At 51.3% G+C, this 19,409-nt stretch overlaps 1 protein-coding gene across 2 annotated transcripts in view; it reads right to left on the bottom strand.

Annotated features, from left to right (window-relative positions):
• EPHB3 (EPH receptor B3) overlaps positions 1-10,962 on the bottom strand; it is a 138,278-nt gene extending 127,316 nt beyond the window's left edge. The window contains exon 1 of one of the 2 annotated variants that reach the window (XM_026689819.2): positions 10,054-10,962. The gene's annotated coding sequence lies outside the window, so the exon portion shown is untranslated. Of the gene's footprint in view, positions 1-7,923; positions 7,943-10,053 lie in introns of those variants that run through there. The other variant, XM_087965414.1, reaches the window with a different exon arrangement.
• Positions 10,963-19,409: the final 8,447 nt, after the last annotated feature.

Here is a 19,409-nt window from a genome sequence, read left to right as displayed (position 1 = left end):
CCGCGCGCGGCTCTCAGCTCACTTCCTCCCAACGTGCGAACACTAAGCCCATCTGGAACTGCTTAAAGCTAAATATCCTTTCCCTCCAACCCCCCCCTCAGACCAAACTCGGATTCTTCCGAAGTTAAAACAAGCAGGGAGAGAGGCGGGCAAGGAGAGGAGTGCCAGGCTGGGCTGCTGTTCCTTCTCGCTCGCTCGCTCGCTCGCTCCGCTTTCCCTTCCCACTCTTTATTTTCAGTTTAATTTCTGGGGAACGAGAATCAATCGGCTTCTGGCAATTGGTCAAGCCCTGCACATTTTTCTCATTAATCAAAAGCGGGCGCTCAGATTCCACGTTGCCGGTGTGGGCAGCGCAGAACGGCACACCGACACCTTGGCTGCTCCAGCCAAGGAATCCCTGAAGTGGGCTTTTGTGGGGTGGAGAACTGAAGACAGAAAAGAGAGACAGACAGAGAAAACAGAGAGAGAGAGAGAGAGATTGAGAGAGAGAAAAACAGAGAGAGAGATTGAGAGAGAGATTGAGAAAGTTTGAGAGAAAGAGAGAGAAATGGAGAGACAGAATTGAGAGAAATGGAGACAGAGAAACCGAGAAAGATTGAGAGAGAAATTGAGTGATAGATTGAGAAAGTTTGAGAGAAAGAGAGAAATTGAGAGATTGAGAGAAATTGAGACAGAAATTGAGAAAAATTGAGAAAGAAAGAAAAAGAAATCGAAATTGAGAGAGAGAGAGAGAGAAATTGAGAGATTAAGAAAGAAAAATTGAGAGATTGGGAGTCAGATTGAAAGAGAGAGAGAGAGAGAAATTGAGAGAGAAAATGGATAGATTGAGAAAGAGAAACTGAGAGAATGGGAGTCAGATTGAAAGAGAGAGAGAGAGAAATTGAGAGAGAGAAATTGAGAGATTGAGAAAGATAAATTGAGAGATTGAGAGTCAGATTGAAAGAGAGAGAGAAATTGAGAGAGAAAAATTGATAGATCGAGAAAGAGAAACTGAGAGACAGAGAGAAAGAGATTGAGAGAAAGAGAGATTGAGAGAGAAATTGAGAGACACAGACAGACAGACTGGCAGGCCATGGCAAAGGCGCCCCCTCCTCCTCTATCCAGCATGGATTTCGTTTGCAAAAGTTAGCCAGAGCAAATGCTATTGCAGCTGCTGCCCAGCAAGCCGTATCTCACAAAAAGAGGCAGCTTTGGGACCATGACTGACGGGTTTCCTCCACCCCCCCACCCCACCCACCCAATATCCCTGAAGCTGGTAAAGGGAGAAATGACCCAGAAGTATCAAAAGTTTCTCCTGAGTTCTGGGATAAATCCGCGAGAGCTCCCCATCGGCCGAAATCCTGCCAAAGCACATGTCCGTGGTGTTGACCAGGAGCCAGTTCTCAGCTCCCGCACGTCTCCTGGGCTTCGCATTCCAAGTTTGGGAGAATTAGGGAACAGGTGTTTGGAAACTTGTCTGCTCTTAGGAACACGGGCCGGAGGGGGGGGGGGGTTGGACACCGACACCCACCCACCAGACACCCCCCCACACAAAATTTCTGTGGTGCAATAGAAAAAAAAATGTGCAAACCAAGAGTATTTGGGGGATGTTGCAACCAGACCTACAACAACGCAGGGAGCCCTCTCTTAAGGACGGCCTCGGTTAGCGATTGTTTGCAGTCACCACAGTGTTGAGAAAATAACTGGAGGACCTCACCTCACCTTTACGACTTTCGCAGGCCTGTAAAGTCCGGGAAAGCTGAAGTGCCGTCAGACCGTCGCGATTTGACTTAGTGCTTCACTTAACGACTGAGCTACTGGTTCCAAATGTGGATTACTACATATTCAGAAAGCAGAAAACCGGACAATACAGGTAAATCCTCGGCTCGCAACCACAATTGAGCTCCAAAATTTCTGCCGCTAAGAAGAAGCAGGCCATTATTAAGCAGATCACTACCGTTGTGAAGTCAGTAGGATGGTTGTTAAGTGAATCCGGCTTCCCCTTTGAGCAGAAGGTCACAAAAGATGACCCAGGACACTTCAACTGTCATAAATATGAGTCAGTTTGCCAAGTGCCTGGATGCTCGTAAGTGTAATGGTCGTAAGTGTGAAAAACGCCCATAAGTCTGTTCGAAGGGTCATTAAATGAATGGTTGTAAACAGAGGATAACCTGCACAATGATTTCCTAAATATGAGGTTTCAATTTCCCCTGGAAAGCCACGACACGCATGACTCCACCATCAGTGGCCTGGTGCTTTCCTGCTACTTCAATGCAAACCACTGGATGGATGAAGTCCAGCTGTTAATGAAGGGTCTGGCAAGGCAGGAGACGCCAACGCTATTAAGCAAAATACGAGAGGTATAAGAAATTTCAAACTGGCAAATTGGCACCTACGGCTTGCCTTTGCTTTAAAAGTATTGCTCAGCACCACTGGAATCGGAGCCAGCCGTTTTTTCCCTTTGCTCTTTCATGCAATCTCGGGACAAAATACAGCAGTGTGTTTCTTAGGTTGTGCCATTTGTTACCCACAAAAAAATAAAATATTTTTTTTTAAAAAAAAACCAGATTCCTCTTGCTATGGGTAATTCACCTACAGGTAGTCTTTAACGTACAACCATTCGCGTAATGACGGTTCAAAATTCCACTGGTTTTGGAAAAAGTGATTTTTCACCTGTCCTTGAAATGACAAGACAATGTTCCGCTTTGCGGTCACATGATTTGCAATTCCAGAGGTCGGAAACTGGCTCGCATTTATGACCGGCTGCAGCATCCTGACATGACACGATTACGATTTGTGACTTTCCAAAATGGTTTCCGACAAACGGCGTCTATTGGAGAAACAGGATTCACTTAACGATCGTCTGATTTGTTTAACAATCATGATAAAAATGATTTTAAAACTGGGTCCAGCTATGTGATTTACTCACTTAATGACCGCTCTGCTTAGTGACCACAATTCCAGCCCGAATTACGTTCATATGTCGGGGATTATCTGTACAGGGTTTTTTTTTCCCCTCCTATTGATAAAAACTCACCACTGCTAATTACAACCAGACGCAGGGCCTGTGAGGAATAGGAAGTAATTGTAGCAGAATTATTTATAATACCAGAGAACAATTATTCTATTTTCTATCTTGTGTTTCTCTCCCACTTCTCGATCAACATGAAATAAAGCCCTGTAAGACATTCCATGATGGTTTGCAGACCATACGCTGTCGTAAGAAAAACCCAAATATTTCTGGCAAACAAGGCCACCACCACCCCGCCAATCCCTTTTAACGCTGGAGCCAAATTTGGCATAAAGCCTTGAGTGGCAAAACGAATTTAACCAACTTGAGGTGCCTGGGCAAGCAGGAAAACCTGTAATGCAGAGGTGTCCAACTTTGGCGACTTTAAGACCTGTGAACTTCAACTCCCAGAATTCCCCAGCCAAGCCTGGGGAATCCTGGGAGTTGAAGTCCACAGGTCTTAAAGTTGCTACGGTTGTAATGGATAAAGCAAAGTAAGTCAATGTTCAACTTGAACTCAGTTCTCCCAATAAATAAAACCGTCTGGCCAAAGAAGCACCTGCTTTCCCTTCCCCTCCTGCTTTGGCACCAAGTGCCGGAGACGCTTAATCCGGACAAACCAGTTTGAGTCAGGAGAGCAGGCCAAGCTGCAATTCATTAAAAAAAGAAAAGAAAGAAAACAAGACGCACAAAGCAAAATGCGCCGTGATTCAGGTTTCTGGTGATGTCTAATTAAGAACTCCACAGGGCCTAACCGTCAGCAACAAGCGGCCCAGGCAAAGAGGGAGAATAGGCAGCTCCTTGGCTTCCACCAAAACGTAAATAAATAAAAAATCGGCAACGTGTCCTTGCCTTGGTTGCAACTCGTAACCAACCACGCTACAAGCCACGAAAGCAACTGCTCTAAGCAGAATGGCTCTAAGCGAAGATGAACAGGCTCAACCGTTGAGTATTTCAGCATTTAAGGGTGAGACAAATTTTTGCCAAGTAGACCAAATCAGAACTGGCTTGGCGCGGAAAGGCAGCACCGTAAACAGACGACAGACGTGAAGTAAAATGCGGAGACACTTGGAAAACGTTCATTTGCCCCCATCTCCAATTAGTTGCCATGTTCCTGGGCTCAAAAGTTTACCCTTTTTCTTCCCATAAGGCTGGACCAGTTTGCAAGGAGTTAGGAGGGCCGAACAAAGCCAGCTGAATCTCGTCTCGTTCTTGGACCGGATTTTACCCAGCCTTATTAAAGGATCAACAAAACAGCAGGACTATCACATCCCCGTTGTGAGAGGAGACAGTTCAGTGAACTGTAATCAAAAGGAAAGCAAACTTTCTCTGCATCAAGAGAAAATAACAAGAGCATATGCTAAGAATAATTTAAGGAGGGGAATGGTTGAAAAGAATACAATTATGCTACGGTTCAGCATCAAATACGCACACCAACACAGGCATTGTAATATAAATCCATCAGTTTACTGTCGTGGCCACGGATCGTAGCAACAAGAGCATAAATTAAGAATAAAATTGGTTAACGGGAAAAAAATGAAGGGGGAAAAAGGAATGCAGAAAAATTAAGGAAAGTAGAACTAGGAGTGCCGTTGTGAGCTTCAAACTTTCCAAGTTTCAAGGAAAGCAAGTCAGTTCTGGCAAACCACTGGAATCACAAATGCAAGAAGTTTGTTCAATGGTTCAGAATCTGACACGTAAAGGTTGTATATCAACAATTTCCCCCACCCCACATTGTAGGATTTCACCATAGACTGGGCAGTAAAAAACAGAAGATACGATATCTTTTTCTTGTTTAACTCAGCAGCAGCTTGGCCCATACATTATGCTAAAATGTATTCTATGCGTTCAATAAAACAGAGCTTTTGTCAAACTGCCGCATGGAATCTTGAACCAAATTTCTCATTCTTTTCCATTGCAGGAAAAACCTGGAAAATAATATATGACCCTTTTATTCAGCCTTATGCAACCCTGGCTTTGCATTCGGCCCATTCTTACCACCAGCCAGTACCCTATTTGTGATCTCTGGTGCAGATTTCAATCTCTACATTATTATCCACAAATATGTGCCGAACAGGAGGGGGAAAAAAACCCCATCCTGTGATGTACTCCCTTAAGTTCTCTTAAGGTGGTTACAGCGTTTTAAGAGGCATATCCGTGGCATAAAGTGTCACCACCAAGTTGACACACACGAAAGTATTTTTTTTAAAAAAATCCCTAGAGTCCCTTTTCCCAACACGGCACCACCAAAATTCCGGTAGCACCCTTGCCAACAAATGCATCTTATTAAAAATCATAAGATTCCGTGAGCTGTAACTCACAATACTTTAACTGTGTTTAATTTTTCTTTTTTTGTGGTAGGGTTTTCGTTGGTTTTCGTTGATTTTATGGCTGTTCCCCACCCAGTCACTCATCTGAAATGGGTGGCTATGCAAACTGAATAAACGAAGAAATAGATAAACATAATAAAAACTATCTTGGGCAGATACGTGGAGTGGCCACGCTGATGCAGAGTTTAAATTGGGATGAGGGTAGAAAGGAGAAAACATGGTGGTTATGCCATGAATCTTACATGTCTGGACAGATGACAAGCCTCTCGTCAATTAAGGATTGTAATGTGCATGTCAGAACCACACCCGATGGCTAAATTTGGCTAAATTGGTTTTGTCCCAAATCCTTTTGGCAAACCGCACCGGCTTTCAGGAGAGGGATTTCAATTGAATTGTGACTCCTCCGGTGCTTCTCTGAGCTTGGTGGTTTGCTTGCAGAAACCCCATTTCACTGATAACATTACCCAGTCGAGTAATGAAATGTCTGCAAGCCAACCACCAAGCTCAGAGACCACCAAGGACCCCATACTCCAACTTTACAAACGAGTGCAGCAAGCTAGGCCAGACAAAGGAGTCGAATGTTTCTCCTGCAAGACAGAGGCAGATTAAAAAAAAAAAAAAAAGAATCCAGCCTTGTCTGCCCTTTGCCAAAATCCACACCCCTTTTTTGGCATTACTCAGAAAGGGGCCAAAAGCCACCCCAGTGGACAATCTGGGGCCACTGACCCGAAGAAGTAAAAGACAAAGGTGTTTGAAGAGACTGGCTCCCAAAAGCTCTTAGAAGCCATGGAAAGCACGATCCGATTTCCGCTAAATTAAACCACGCAGATGCACCCTTCAAATTTATACCCTGCTCCCATCAATCAACTCTTGGTGGCCATCATATTGTTTCCAGTGTAGAGCTTAGAATGTCTGGAATGGAAGTTGGAGGGCTGGGGTAGCAGCTCAGGAAGCAGCAAGGAAAGAGGCTGGTGTTTGGAAGTCAAGAGCTCCCTCCATCTCCCGGCACGATGATGATCGCAGTGGTTGGTTGGGCCGAGTCAGAAAAGCAGATCTTTAGGGACCAAGCGTTAGACGGCCTCCTTTGCTAGAGAAAACCAAGCACACGATTGCTCCTGAGCGAAACTTTCCTTCTCTAGCCAGCCGAAGTGCTGCTGAAAACACACTGTGGTTTCAGACAGATCCAACGTAGCTTATGCTGGAATTTGCAGGAAATCCTCTTTTTTTTTTTCTCTCCCTTCCAGCCTCACCAACCTCTCCTGCAACCTTTATGGATAAAACCCTTTCCCCCAAGCTGCCATTGTCTCTTCTCCTGCGCTGCCTTGGAGGGAGGGAGGGAGAGAGGGAGGGAGGGAGAGAGAGAGGAGATACCATCCCACCTTGCAGGAAGCCCAGAAAGTGGCTAAAAACACGTGCAGACGTAAGACCATCAACCACAAAACTTCTGCAGAACCTGGGGAAGAAGACAACCAACAAGCTGAGGACTCCCTGCTTTCGGCAAGCCAAACTGGACAGGCCCACAGACACACAGGTCCAAATCCCCAGGGGGACTGGCAGTCGCCACTTAAGTGGAACGTGCGTGCATGAATTTATTCCTGGCACTCCACCACATCAGGCATTTGCTAAATTTCCCGCTAGCAGTGCTGTTGCGGTCCTGCTGCCCAGTTTGCATCTACCTTTCTCAATTTTTATTTCGATCTCATTAGCCAGCCTGTCCGTCATAACCCACCCCACCCCCGTAAAAAATGGCAAACGAAGAGCCAACGTAAGGAGGGGAGGATGCCAGCCCAGGCTGAGGGAGTGCCTCCTGATTGGAGTCGAGAGCGACTGACTGATAAATCACAGCATATGCAGTGGCGCACGCTATTAATCAATTCACAGAGTCCAGCTGGTAGAAAACTGGAGGAAGAAGAGAGAAAGAGAGAAAAAACAAACAAACCCTGAGCAGGTTAAAAAGCCAGCTTTTGTGCGTGAACCACGTCGGAGTGGTTCACGCACAAACCTCCAATCAGAGCCTGGGGTCTCGTATCAGCGGTTCAGAAGACGGCTGGAAAACAAACAAACAAGGGTCTGAATTTTTCACCCCTTTCTTCTCTTCTTCTGAAGAAAGCTCCCGTGGAAATTGTGCCTGTATCCCTTCTCTTGCTTAACAGGGTTAGAAAGTTGGGTTAAGAGGCTCCTCCGCCCCCCACCCTCCATTCTGTCCAAGCCCAGTACCCAGAAAACCAAGGACCCCCCTCCACTCAAGCAATCAGCTAAGGGAGGAAGGCTACACACCAACTAGGGGAGAATTTAAAAAGTAGATGGAGACCTCTTGAAGAAGCAAGAAAATCCACAACCCGCCTCAGTTATGGTCCTGTAATGCCGGCCTCTTGAAATGCCCATTTGCCTTTTTGGATATGATGAACTACAAATATGCTTTTATGGACAGGGCCAGTGCTACAAGCATGAAGATTCTGATGTATAAATATCACACAGTCCTTAACCTATGAACAGGCCAAACAAAGATCCTAGCAAAATATTCATCAGAATGGTGATCAATGTCCCCCCCAAATTATTATTTTTTTCTACCATTGCTGTTTAATTTCCAGAAAGGAAGTCGACCTCTAGCAGATTTCTCTAGTTTTCTTCCTCTTTTTTTCTTGGAAATCACCAGTTCCAAGAAAGCATGAACGAAAGGGGGAAAAAAACACCCTCCTTCTACCTCTCCATCTGTCTCCCAACAAAGAGAGGACTGGAGCCAACCCAGGCCAACAAAGTGCTTTGGAAAATCAAACTGCAAGGCAGCATCAAACAGGAATGGGGGAGGAGACATTTGATGGACGCTTTGAAGATTTTAAGGAAAACAACCAATGCTCCATGGCCAGGTTTAAAGGTGCTTTCAAAGAAGGGGGAAATGTTTGATATACTTCAGAAACATTCCAGGAAAAACTCACATTAAAGCTGCAGATTAAGAGTGGTGAAGTGAGAAATTAAGGCGCTTACAGAGAATCGGGACAAACCTGTAAAAAAAAAATATCAAATCAAGTTATGGGACTATTTAGTAAAACATTTCAGGATGAATCAACTTCTGGATCTGTTCTACTTGAACACACTGAAGAAGAAGGTATTTTTGACTCTGGTGTTTCACCCTGAGACCAAGTGTGAAAGTTCCAAACCGAGGCAATGTCTGAACCCGGCGTTTTTCAGCTGCCGCTAAAACTTGAAACAGACCAACTTGAAGAAGCCTCTCTTTGCAACGGACTAGGAACAAGTCCTCCCCCGAGTTCTTAGAAGAACAACCAACCTGAAAGGAATTCAACATCATCAATTGAGGCCTTCAGGATCGAGCGGAGAGAAAAAAGGGGATCGACAAGAGGCACTAACATGAGATGAGGGACTTATAAATGTGATTACATTTATATATATATATATAATAGACACACACACACACACACACACTTATATAGAGAGAGGGATTTTCCCCGGAAGCTGCCTTTCTTTCAAAGTGATGAGTATATGAAAGTATCAGCTATGCACAAAACAGTCCAATGATGGAAAACAGCTCTGAATTTTAACGAAAGCTTTGAGTTATTCCAATTTAAAACAGGAATGGGCGAAGCCATGGCATGTCACCACAACAGAGGGACCGAGTTCATGAGAAAGAAAGCCTTTGTTTCCTTAATCAAGGTTTGTTAAATAAGCCACCATCGATTAGGCTCACGGGGTATGTTAACTCAAAACAATTGCGTTTTCGCTTAGCGTGGTCTCCAAGTGACAAGGAAAACTTGGATTTTCCCAGCGACCAAACCACTTTTGCAGAACTTCAAACTGGCTAAGTAAAGAGCCCCCTTTCCCCTGATACAGAGAAATTGGGAGTTTCTACATTCCTCAGCTGTAATTTAAAAGTGAAGAGAGGAACTGTTTTCTGAAGTTTCATATCCACCACTTAATTTTATCGATTTAAAAGCCGACAGATTTAGAAGGATTGTGTCCTGCCATGGGCGAAACAAGGAATTTTAGCTGTGCGACAAGCACATAACTCAGTTTTGGCTGTGCTCACGCCTTACTCTGCATTACCACCGCACTGGGGCTTTTCTGAACCTGGGAAATTGGGCCGAGCTAAACCAGAGGGACAGGCTCTTGTGTGAATACAGCTGATGCACAACTGAACCAGGTCTTAATCTGAAGCACAGCTAAGATTGTCCCAAAGATTTCAAGCTGACGTTTAGCCCAATTGATCTGCAAAAACCTGCCCAATCCTTAAAAAGGAGCACTTTTCGGGCAAGAAATCTCAGCCAAAGAGCTTAGGAAATCTAAGGAACCGAAGATAAACGGAGCCTTCAAGCCAGGCAAGCCAAGATAGGATTACTCCAACCTCCAGAGAACTAGTTTATTGGCCTCGGTTAGACAATCTTGAGTGTGGGGAGGGAAAAGAAAGGCTCCAGAATAGGGTGAGAAGCCTGCATCTCCAGAGAATTTCCAAGGCCGGCCAAACCCTTCGCAGAACAGGTCCGATCTCCGTGCAAAAGAGGTCGTGTGGATCCGCGAGGCAAGGAGAAGGAGAAACGCGTGTCTTGGGCGCTCTCTCCCCCCCCCTCCCCAAATGATTGACAGACCGCCGTTCCCGACCGTCTCCCACGCCATAAACCCCGTTCCCGGGAACACGCGTCTCCTCCCAAAGCGGCTGGATGGATCCAGGCCAGGCGGCAATCCCTCCCCGAGACCGCGCTGACTCTGGTCGGCGGGGCTCACCTTCCAAAGCGCGGCAGCCCCGGCAGCAGGAGCAGCAGCAGCGGCAGCAGGAGCAGCAGCGTCGTCCCCGGGTGCAGCAGCTGGGGCGCCCCCGGGCGGGCCGCAGCCATCGCGGGGCCGGAGCCCGGCGGCGGGGCGGCTGCAGGATCCTGAGCCCCCGGGGAGAAGTCCTTCGGCGACGTCCAAGGCAAGGATCCGACGGAATCCCCACCCGTCCTCCTCCCCTCCCCGAGTCGCTTCGGCTCCCGCGATGAAACTCCTCCGGGCGCGGGGGAAAAGCGATCCGGGGTCCCCGGCAAGCTCGGAACGGCGCCCTCCGTCCAAAACGCTGCTCCGAACCCGGCGTTGATGAAGACGCCTCACGAGTCCCGACGACCCACGACGACCCCCGTCTCGTACCCACCCCCCGACCTGGCCGCCGCCCGGATTCAACCCCGGAGCGCCCCAAGACCCTCTTTCTCCGAGGGCGCGACCAGTCCAGCTGTGCCGGGCCAACCCCGCTGGAATCCGAAGCGTTTCGGGGGTGGGCGGCCGAGCCGATCCAAGTTCGGGGCCGAACCAGCGGCTCGATCTGCTCAGTCCTTCCCCCACCCGGGAGGGACCAGACGTCCCGCCGGGCGCTGCGATCGTCTTGACGGGATCCCTACTTCGGTGTATCCGGGACGGTGGGGGGACGGGGGACGGTCCGGTGCGTTCCGGCTTTACGAATCCTTGGGTTTCGGGGCCGGAGGGGAGGGTCGGTGCCAGCAACTCCGAACCTTCGGCCCGACTTGTTTCGAGCTGCCGGGCTCCTCTTCTCCTCTTCCCCGGGGTGCGTCGACTTCGGAGTCTCGGTGCACCCAACCCGCTCCACGATGCTGCCCCAGCGGCTCACGCTCTCGCTCTGAGAGCTCCGGCTCGGCCGCCGCGGCTGAGACCCAGGGGGCGTGGCTTCGTTGTCCATCACACCCCGCGGGCCCCGCCCTTAGCAACCCCGCGCCCGCTCGGCGCCGGCGACGGGGGAGGGGCTGGGGACTCGCCCTAGCAACCGCCAAGCTTCCCGCCGATTGGACCTTCGGGTTGCCGCCTCGGAAGCTGGTTGGGTGGGAGGCGGGAGCTTTGGCCGGGAGGGCGGGGCCCCGTAAGAGGCCGGCTTTGGGAGAAAGATGAATTAAAAGGGCGGGGCCGGCGGGCCAATCCATGGCACGGGATTTTTTGCCCGCCTCCCCCCATTGGCCGAGCGGCGTTGCAAGGATCCGCGAGGGGTGCGCGCCACCTAGCGGCGGCGAGCGGGAGGACACGGGTTCCCCCCCCAACGGGAGCGCCTTCTAACTCGCCCGTTTCCGTTCACACGGGGGCGGGGGGCGTTGAAAAGGAAAGGGAGAAAGAGAAGCAGCTGGACGTCGGTAAACCGGAGTCGGACCCGGAGTAACAGGCGTGGCCCGAGCCCAGATCTTCACTGCCTCCTCCTCCGCCAACCAGGTGCCCTCCAGATGCCTGCGGACCCGCGCGAGTCCTCCTAGCTAGCACATCTGGAAAGCATCAATAAGGCTGGAGGGGGCTGGGGGGGGGGAATCCCGAACCGAATTAACGGGTCTGTAGATCGACTCGACGAGGAAAGCGATCGGCCGGATCCACTGGCCACCGTCGTCTCCCTTCCTAATTCCAACGCATCCTCCGAGATGACAGGCGCTTGGGAGCGTGCTGGGTATTTTTCTTTGAAGGGTAGGTTAACAAAAACGGGGCTTCCCTGCCCGCTGCTTTCTCGGCTCGGCTGTTTTGCCGCCTGAACTGGGTTCGGCGCTGGAACTGGGGAGAGGAGGAGGCGAGAAACCCAGATCTTGCCCCCCCCCACCCCCGCTTTCTTCCAGTTTTGCAAGCTTCTTTTGCACCGGGGAGAGAATTGGGTCCCCACGCCACGGAGCGTCCCGGAGCCTTTCGCAGCTTTGGGCTCCCATCGCCCAATGCTCTCTCCAAGGGGACCCTTTCATCCAGCCCGGCGGCCCTTGTTCCGGTTCCGAGCCGGCGGCTGCCAGGCGTTCATGCGGATTAAGGCGCATCCCTTCTCGGATCCCGAAGGGGAAACCTGGTGGAGCGATCGAGGGGGGACGGATCGTGAAATGGGCGGCAGAGAGAGAGTGGGGGGCACGGGACGGACGGATGGGGAGGAGGGAGGGAGAGAGAGAGGGAGGGAGGGATGGGGAGGGAGAGACAAGAGGGAGGGATAGGGAGGGAGAGACAGAGAAAGAGAGGGAGGGAGGGATGGGGAGGAAAGAGAGGGAGGGATGGGGAGGGAGAGACAGAGAAAGAGAGGGAGGGAGGGATGGGGAGGGAGGGAGAGAGAGAGAGAGAGAGAGGAGGAAGAGAGGGAGGGATGGGGAGGGAGGGAGAGAGACAAGAGGGAGGGATGGGGAGGGAGAGACAGAGAAAGAGAGGGAGGGGGAGGGGGAGGGGGAGAGAGACGAGGGGAGGGAGGGAGGAGAGAGAGAAAGAGAGGGAGGGAAGGATGGGGAGGGGAGAGAGAGAGACGAGGGGGGAGGGGAGAGAGAGACAGAGAAAGAGAGGGAGGGAGGGATGGGGAGGGAGAGAGAGAGAGACGAGGGGAGGGGAGAGAGAGACAGAGAAAGAGAGGAGGGAGGGATGGGGAGGAAAGAGAGGGAGGGATGGGGAGGGAGAGAGAGAGAGAGAGGGGGAGGAGAGGGAGAGAGAGAGAGAGACAGGGAGGAAGAGAGGGAGGGAGGGATGGGGAGGGAGAGAGAGAGAGAGACAGAGAGGGAGGGAGGGATGGGGAGGAAAGAGAGGGAGGGATGGGGAGGGAGAGAGAGAGAGACGAGGGGGAGGAGGAGGGAGAGAGAGAGAGACAGGGAGAAGAGGAGGAAGAGAGAGAGGGGGGATGGGGAGGGAGGGAGAGAGAGACAGAGAGGGAGGGAGGGATGGGGAGGAAAGAGAGGGAGGGATGGGGAGGGAGAGAGAGAGAGAAAGAGAGGGAGGGAGGGATGGAGAGGGGGAGAGACAAGAGGGAGGGATAGGGAGGGAGAGACAGAGAAAGAGAGGGAGGGAGGGATGGGGAGGAAAGAGAGGGGATGGGGAGGGAGAGAGAGAGAGAGAGACGAAGGGGGAGGGGAGAGAGAGAGAAAGAGAGAGGGAGGGAGGGATGGGGAGGGAGAGAGAGAGACAGAGAAAGAGAGGGAGGGAGGGAAGGGGAGGAAGAGAGGGAGGGATGGGGAGGGAGAGAGAGAGAGAGAGGGAGGGGGGGAGGAGAGAGAGAGAGAGAAGGGACAGGGAGGAAGAGAGGGAGGGAGGGATGGGGAGGGAGAGAGAGAGAGAGACAGACAGAGAGGGGAGGAAGAGAGGGGGAGGGATGGGGAGGGAGAGGAGAGAGAGAGACAGAGAGGGAGGAAGAGAGGGGAGGGAGGGATGGGGAGGGAGAGAGAGAGAGACAGACAGAGAGGGGGAAGAGAGGGAGGGAGGGATGGGGAGGAGGGAGAGAGAGAGACAGACAGAGAGGGAGGAAGAGAGGGAGAGGAGGGATGGGGAGGGAGAGAGAGAGAGAGACAGAGAGGGAGGAAGAGAGGGAGGGAGGGATGGGGAGGGGAGAGAGAGAGACAGACAGAGAGGGAGGAAGAGAGGGAGGGAGGGATGGGGAGGGAGAGAGAGAGAGAGAGAGAGGAGGAAGAGAGGGAGGGAGGGATGGGGGAGGGAGAGAGAGAGAGAGACAGACAGAGAGGGAGGAAGAGAGGGAGGGAGGGATGGGGAGGGAGAGAGAGAGAGAGAGAGGAGGGAGAGGGAGGAAGAGAGGGAGGGAGGGGAGGGAGAGAGAGAGGGAGAGAGAGAGACAGAGAGAGGGAGGAAGAGAGGGAGGGAGGGATGGGGAGGGAGAGAGAGAGACAGACAGAGAGGGAGGAAGAGAGGGAGGGAGGGATGGGGAGGGAGAGAGAGAGAGAGAGACAGAGAGGGAGGAAGAGAGGGGAGGGAGGGATGGGGAGGGAGAGAGAGAGAGACAGAGAGAGGGAGGAAGAGAGGGAGGGAGGGATGGGGAGGGAGAGAGAGACAGACAGAGAGGGAGGAAGAGAGGGAGGGAGGGATGGGGAGGGAGAGAGAGAGAGAGAGAGACAGAAGAGGGAGGAAGAGAGGGAGGGAGGGATGGGGAGGGAGAGAGAGAGAGACAGAGAGGGAGGAAGAGAGGAGGGAGGGAGGGATGGGGAGAGAGAGAGAGAGAGAGAGAGAGAGAGAGAGGGAGGAAGAGAGGGAGGAGAGGGATGGGGAGGAGAGAGAGAGACGAGGAGGAGGAGAGGAGAGAGAGAGAGAGAGGGAGGAAGAAGGGAGGGGAGGGAGGGATGGGGAGGAGAGAGAGAGAGAGACAGACAGAGAGGGAGGAAGAGAGGGAGGGAGGGATGGGGAGGGAGAGAGAGAGAGACAGAGAGGGAGGAAGAGAGGGAGGGAGGGATGGGGAGGAGAGAGAGAGAGAGACAGAGAGGGGAGGAAGAGAGGGAGGGAGGGATGGGGAGGGAGAGAGAGAGAGAGAGAGAGGGAGGAAGAGAGAGAGGGAGGAATGGGGAAGGAGGGAGAGAGACAAGAGAGAGGGATGGGGAGGGAGAGAGAGAGAGGAGAGAGGGGAGAGGGAGGGAGGGGAGGGAGAGAGAGAGAGAGAGAGACAGAGAGGAGGAAGAGAGGGAGGGAGGGATGGGGAGGGGGAGAGAGAGAGACAGACAGAGAGGGAGGAAGAGAGGGAGGGAGGGATGGGGAGGGAGAGAGAGAGAGAGAAGACAGAGAGGGAGGAAGAGAGGGAGGGAGGGATGGGGAGGGAGAGAGAGAGAGAGAGACAGAGAGGAGGAAGAGAGGGAGGGAGGGATGGGGAGGAGAGAGAGAGAGAGAGAGAGGGAGGAAGAGAGGGAGGGAGGGATGGGGAGGGAGAGAGAGAGACAGACAGAGAGGGAGGAAGAGAGGGAGGGAGGGATGGGGAGGGAGAGAGAGAAGAGAGGAGGGAGGGATGGGGAGGAAGAGAGGGAGGGATGGGGAGGGAGAGACAGAGAAAGAGAGGGTGGGAGGGATGGGAGGAGAGAGAGAGAGAGAGACAGAGAGGGAGGAAGAGAGGGAGGGAGGGATGGGGAGGAGAGAGAGAGAGAGAGATGAGAGGGAGGAAGAGAGGGAGGGAGGGATGGGGAGGGAGAGAGAGAGACAGACAGAGAGGGAGGAAGAGAGAGGAGGGAGGGATGGGGAGGGAGAGAGAGAGAGAGAGACAGAGAGGGAGGAAGAGAGGGAGGGAGGGATGGGGAGGGAGAGAGAGAGAGAGAGAGAGAGGGAGGAAGAGAGGGAGGAGGGATGGAGGAGGGAGAGAGAGAGAGACAGACAGAGAGGGAGGAAGAGAGGGAGGGAGGGATGGGGAGGGAGAGAGACAAGAGGGAGGGAGGGATGGGGAGGAAAGAGAGGGAGGGATGGGGAGGGAGAGACAGAGAAAGAGAGGGTGGGAGGGATGGGGAGGAGAGAGAGAGAAGAGAGGGTGGAGGGATGGGAGAGGGACAGAGAGGGAGGGAGGGAGACAGAGAGAGAGAGAGAGAGAGAGAAAGAAAGACTGAACGGGAGGCGGGCGCCTGACAGACTCGTCCACAAGACTCAGCCTTAGAGAAAATCGGCCTGGCCTTCATTGTGCAAACCGAGAGGCAGAGACGAGGCTCCTTTGGCAGCCGCAGGGCCGGCAAATTCAGGTCACTTGTTTCCTAACTAAGCCCATCGCTCTGTCTCTCTGCCTTCCCTAACGGGCTTCCCTTTCCTTCCAATTTTCGTGGAAACTCTCCGTTTTTGTTTTAAAGAGAAATTTGGAGGAAAAAAAATGCTTTTAAAGCTTGCTGTCCCGTTGATCGTTTCTCCTGAAATATCCCGTTGCAGGCAATTAGAGCTGTAGCTGAAACGTGTCTGCCAATCCTCCCGCTTGCTCACGGATGGCAAGCAGAGATCTATGTTTCGTGATCAAACAGGCTCAGAGAGGTTTTTCTCTTTTTGCTCTCCCCTCCCGGTCAGTTTCCCCCTGATTTCTTCATTCAGACTTTTGTTTGTTTGTTTGTTTGTTTGTTTTTGCAATTGGGCAACAATCTTTGCTTGCCTTAAGCCTGAGTCAAATTGCACTCTGCACATGCTTGGAGACCCTGGCTTTGGGGAATGGGGTATCGGCTTTGACCTTAAAAGCCAAGCAGTACCCCTGCTGTGATTGTAACATCTGCCCAGATGTCTCAGGTTCTGCCCTTGAAAAGCAGCGGTTCTGTGGAATGGATTTCTTTTTTATCCTTTCCAGTAATTGCACAGAGATGCTGTACGATGGAATAAGCCCAGTAAGGAGGGACTTTGAAGGAATGTGCAGTAGGAGGATAAAATACTGGGGGGTGGGAGGTGGGAGAAGAGGCAAAAACTGAGGTATTTCAGTCATGAGATCAAAAATAAAACAGTTTTTTCTCATCCAATGTTCAAGAATTACTTCTGGTGGACCTCTGTGATCCTACCTGCCCCATTCTGGGTAAAACATTCTGGATAAGGTTGAAGGTGCAGAACATAAGCAGTTCCCCTTCCCTTCATCTATTTCCCTTCCCTTCCATCTCCTTTTCTTTCCTTTCATCTACTTCCCTTCCCTTCCCCTCATCCAGTCTTCCTTCTCTTTCCTTTCGATCCCTCACCCACTCTTCCTTCCCTTCCTTTCCCTTCATCTACTTCCCTTCCCCTCCCCTCATCCAGTCTTCCTTCTCTTCCCTTTCCTCTCTTCATCTACTTCCCTTTCCTTCCCCTCATCCACTCTTCCTTCTCTTCCCTTTCCTCTCTTCATCTACTTCCCTTCCTTCCCCTCATCCACTCTTCCTTCCCTTCCCTTCCTTTCATCTACTTCCCTTCCCCTCCCCTCATCCAGTCTTCCTTCTCTTCCTTTCCTCTCTTCATCTACTTCCCTTTCCTTCCCCTCATCCATTCTTCCTTTCCTTCCCTTCCTTTCCCTTCATCTACTTCCCTTCCCCTCCCCTCATCCAGTCTTCCTTCTCTTCCCTTTCCTCTCTTCATCTACTTCCCTTTCCTTCCCTTCATCCATTCTTCCTTCCCTTCCCTTCCTTTCCCTTCATCTACTTCCCTTCCCCTCATCCAGTCTTCCTTCTCTTCCCTTTCCTCTCTTCATCTACTTCCTTTCCTTCCCCTCATCCATTCTTCCTTCCCTTCCCTTCCTTTCATCTACTTCCCTTCCCCCCCTCATCCACTCTTCCTTCTCTTCCCTTTCCTCTCTTCATCTACTTCCCTTTCCTTCCCCTCATCCATTCTTCCTTCCCTTCCCTTCCTTTCATCTACTTCCTTCCCCTCCCCTCATCCAGTCTTCCTTCTCTTCCCTTTCCTCTCTTCATCTACTTCCCTTCCTTTCCCTCATCCACTCTTCCTTCTCTTCCTTCCCTTCCCTTCATCTACTTCCTTTCCTTCCCCTCATCCACTCTTCCTTCTCTTCCCTTTCCTCTCTTCATCTACTTCCCTTCCCTTCCCCTCATCCACTCTTCCTTCTCTTCCCTTTCCTCTCTTCATCTACTTCCCTTTCCTTCCCCTCATCCACTCTTCCTTCTCTTCCCTTCCCTTCCCTTCATCTACTTCCCTTTCCTTCCCCTCATCCATTCTTCCTTCCCTTCCCTTCCTTTCATCTACTTCCCTTCCCCTCCCCTCATCCAGTCTTCCTTCTCTTCCCTTCCCTTCCTTTCATCTACTTCCCTTCCCCTCCCTCATCCAGTCTTCCTTCTCTTCCTTTCCTCTCTTCATCTACTTCCCTTTCCTTCCCCTCATCCACTCTTCCTTCTCTTCCCTTCCCTTCCTTCATCTACTTCCCTTTCCTTCCCCTCATCCACTCTTCCTTCTCTTCCCTTTCCTCTCTCTTCATCTACTTCCCTTCCCTTCCCCTACTCCCTCCCTCCCTCATCCAGTCTTCCTTCTCTTCCTTTTCCTTTCATCTACTTCCCTTCCCTTCCCCTCATCCAGTCTTCCTTCTCTTCCCTTCCTTCCTTCATCTACTTCCCTTTCCTTCCCCTCATCCACTCTTCCTTCTCTTCCTTCCCTTCCTCTTTCATCTACTTCCCTTCCCTTCCCCTCATCCACTCTTCCTTCCCTTCCCTTCCTTTCATCTACTTCCCTTCCCCTCCCTCATCCACTCTTCCTTCTCTTTCCCTTTCCTCTCTTCATCTACTTCCCTTTCCTTCCCCTCATCCATTCTTCCTTCCCTTCCCTTCCTTTCATCTACTTCCCTTCCTCCCCTCATCCAGTCTTCCTTCTCTTCCCTTTCCTCTCTTCATCTACTTCCCTTCCCTTCCCCTCATCCACTCTTCCTTCTCTTCCCTTCCCTTCCCTTCATCTACTTCCCTTCCCTTCCCCTCATCCACTCTTCCTTCTCTTCCTTCCCTTCCCTTCATCTACTTCCTTTCCTTCCCTCATCCACTCTTCCTTCTCTTCCCTTTCCTCTCTTCATCTACTTCCCTTCCCTTCCCCTCATCCACTCTTCCTTCTCTTCCCTTTCCTCTCTTCATCTACTTCCCTTTCCTTCCCCTCATCCACTCTTCCTTCTCTTCCCTTCCCTTCCTTCATCTACTTCCCTTTCCTTCCCCTCATCCATTCTTCCTTCCCTTCCTTCCTTTCATCTACTTCCCTTCCCCTCCCCTCATCCAGTCTTCCTTCTCTTCCCTTCCCTTCCTTTCATCTACTTCCCTTCCCCTTCCCCTCATCCAGTCTTCCTTCTCTTCCCTTTCCTCTCTTCATCTACTTCCCTTCCTTCCCCTCATCCACTCTTCCTTCTCTTCCCTTCCCTTCCCTTCATCTACTTCCCTTTCCTTCCCCTCATCCACTCTTCCTTCTCTTCCCTTTCCTCTCTTCATCTACTTCCCTTCCCTTCCCTCATCCACTCTTCCTTCCCTTCCCTTCCTTTCATCTACTTCCCTTCCCCTCCCCTCATCCAGTCTTCCTTCTCTTCCCTTTCCTCTCTTCATCTACTTCCCTTTCCTTCCCCTCATCCACTCTTCCTTCTCTTCCCTTCCCTTCCCTTCATCTACTTCCCTTTCCTTCCCCTCATCCACTCTTCCTTCTCTTCCCTTTCCTCTCTTCATCTACTTCCCTTCCCTTCCCCTCATCCACTCTTCCTTCTCTTTCCTTTCCTTCCCTCACCCACTCTTCCTTCCCTTCCCTTCCTTTCAGCCACTCTCCCTTCCCTTCCCCTCATCCACTCTTCCTTCTCTTCCCTTTCCTCTCTTCATCTACTTCCCTTCCCTTCCCCTCATCCATTCTTCCTTCTCTTCCCTTCCTTTCATCTACTTCCCTTCCCTTCCCTCATCCACTCTTCCTTCTCTTCCCTTCCCTTCCCTTCATCTACTTCCCTTCCCTTC

Source organism: Notechis scutatus, chromosome 4 (assembly GCF_049901735.1).
Source record: "Notechis scutatus isolate UNSWTSFEM ecotype Mainland chromosome 4, rNotScu1.2, whole genome shotgun sequence".
NCBI lineage: Eukaryota > Metazoa > Chordata > Lepidosauria > Squamata > Elapidae > Notechis > Notechis scutatus.
This window is presented reverse-complemented; position numbering and strand designations above follow the sequence as displayed.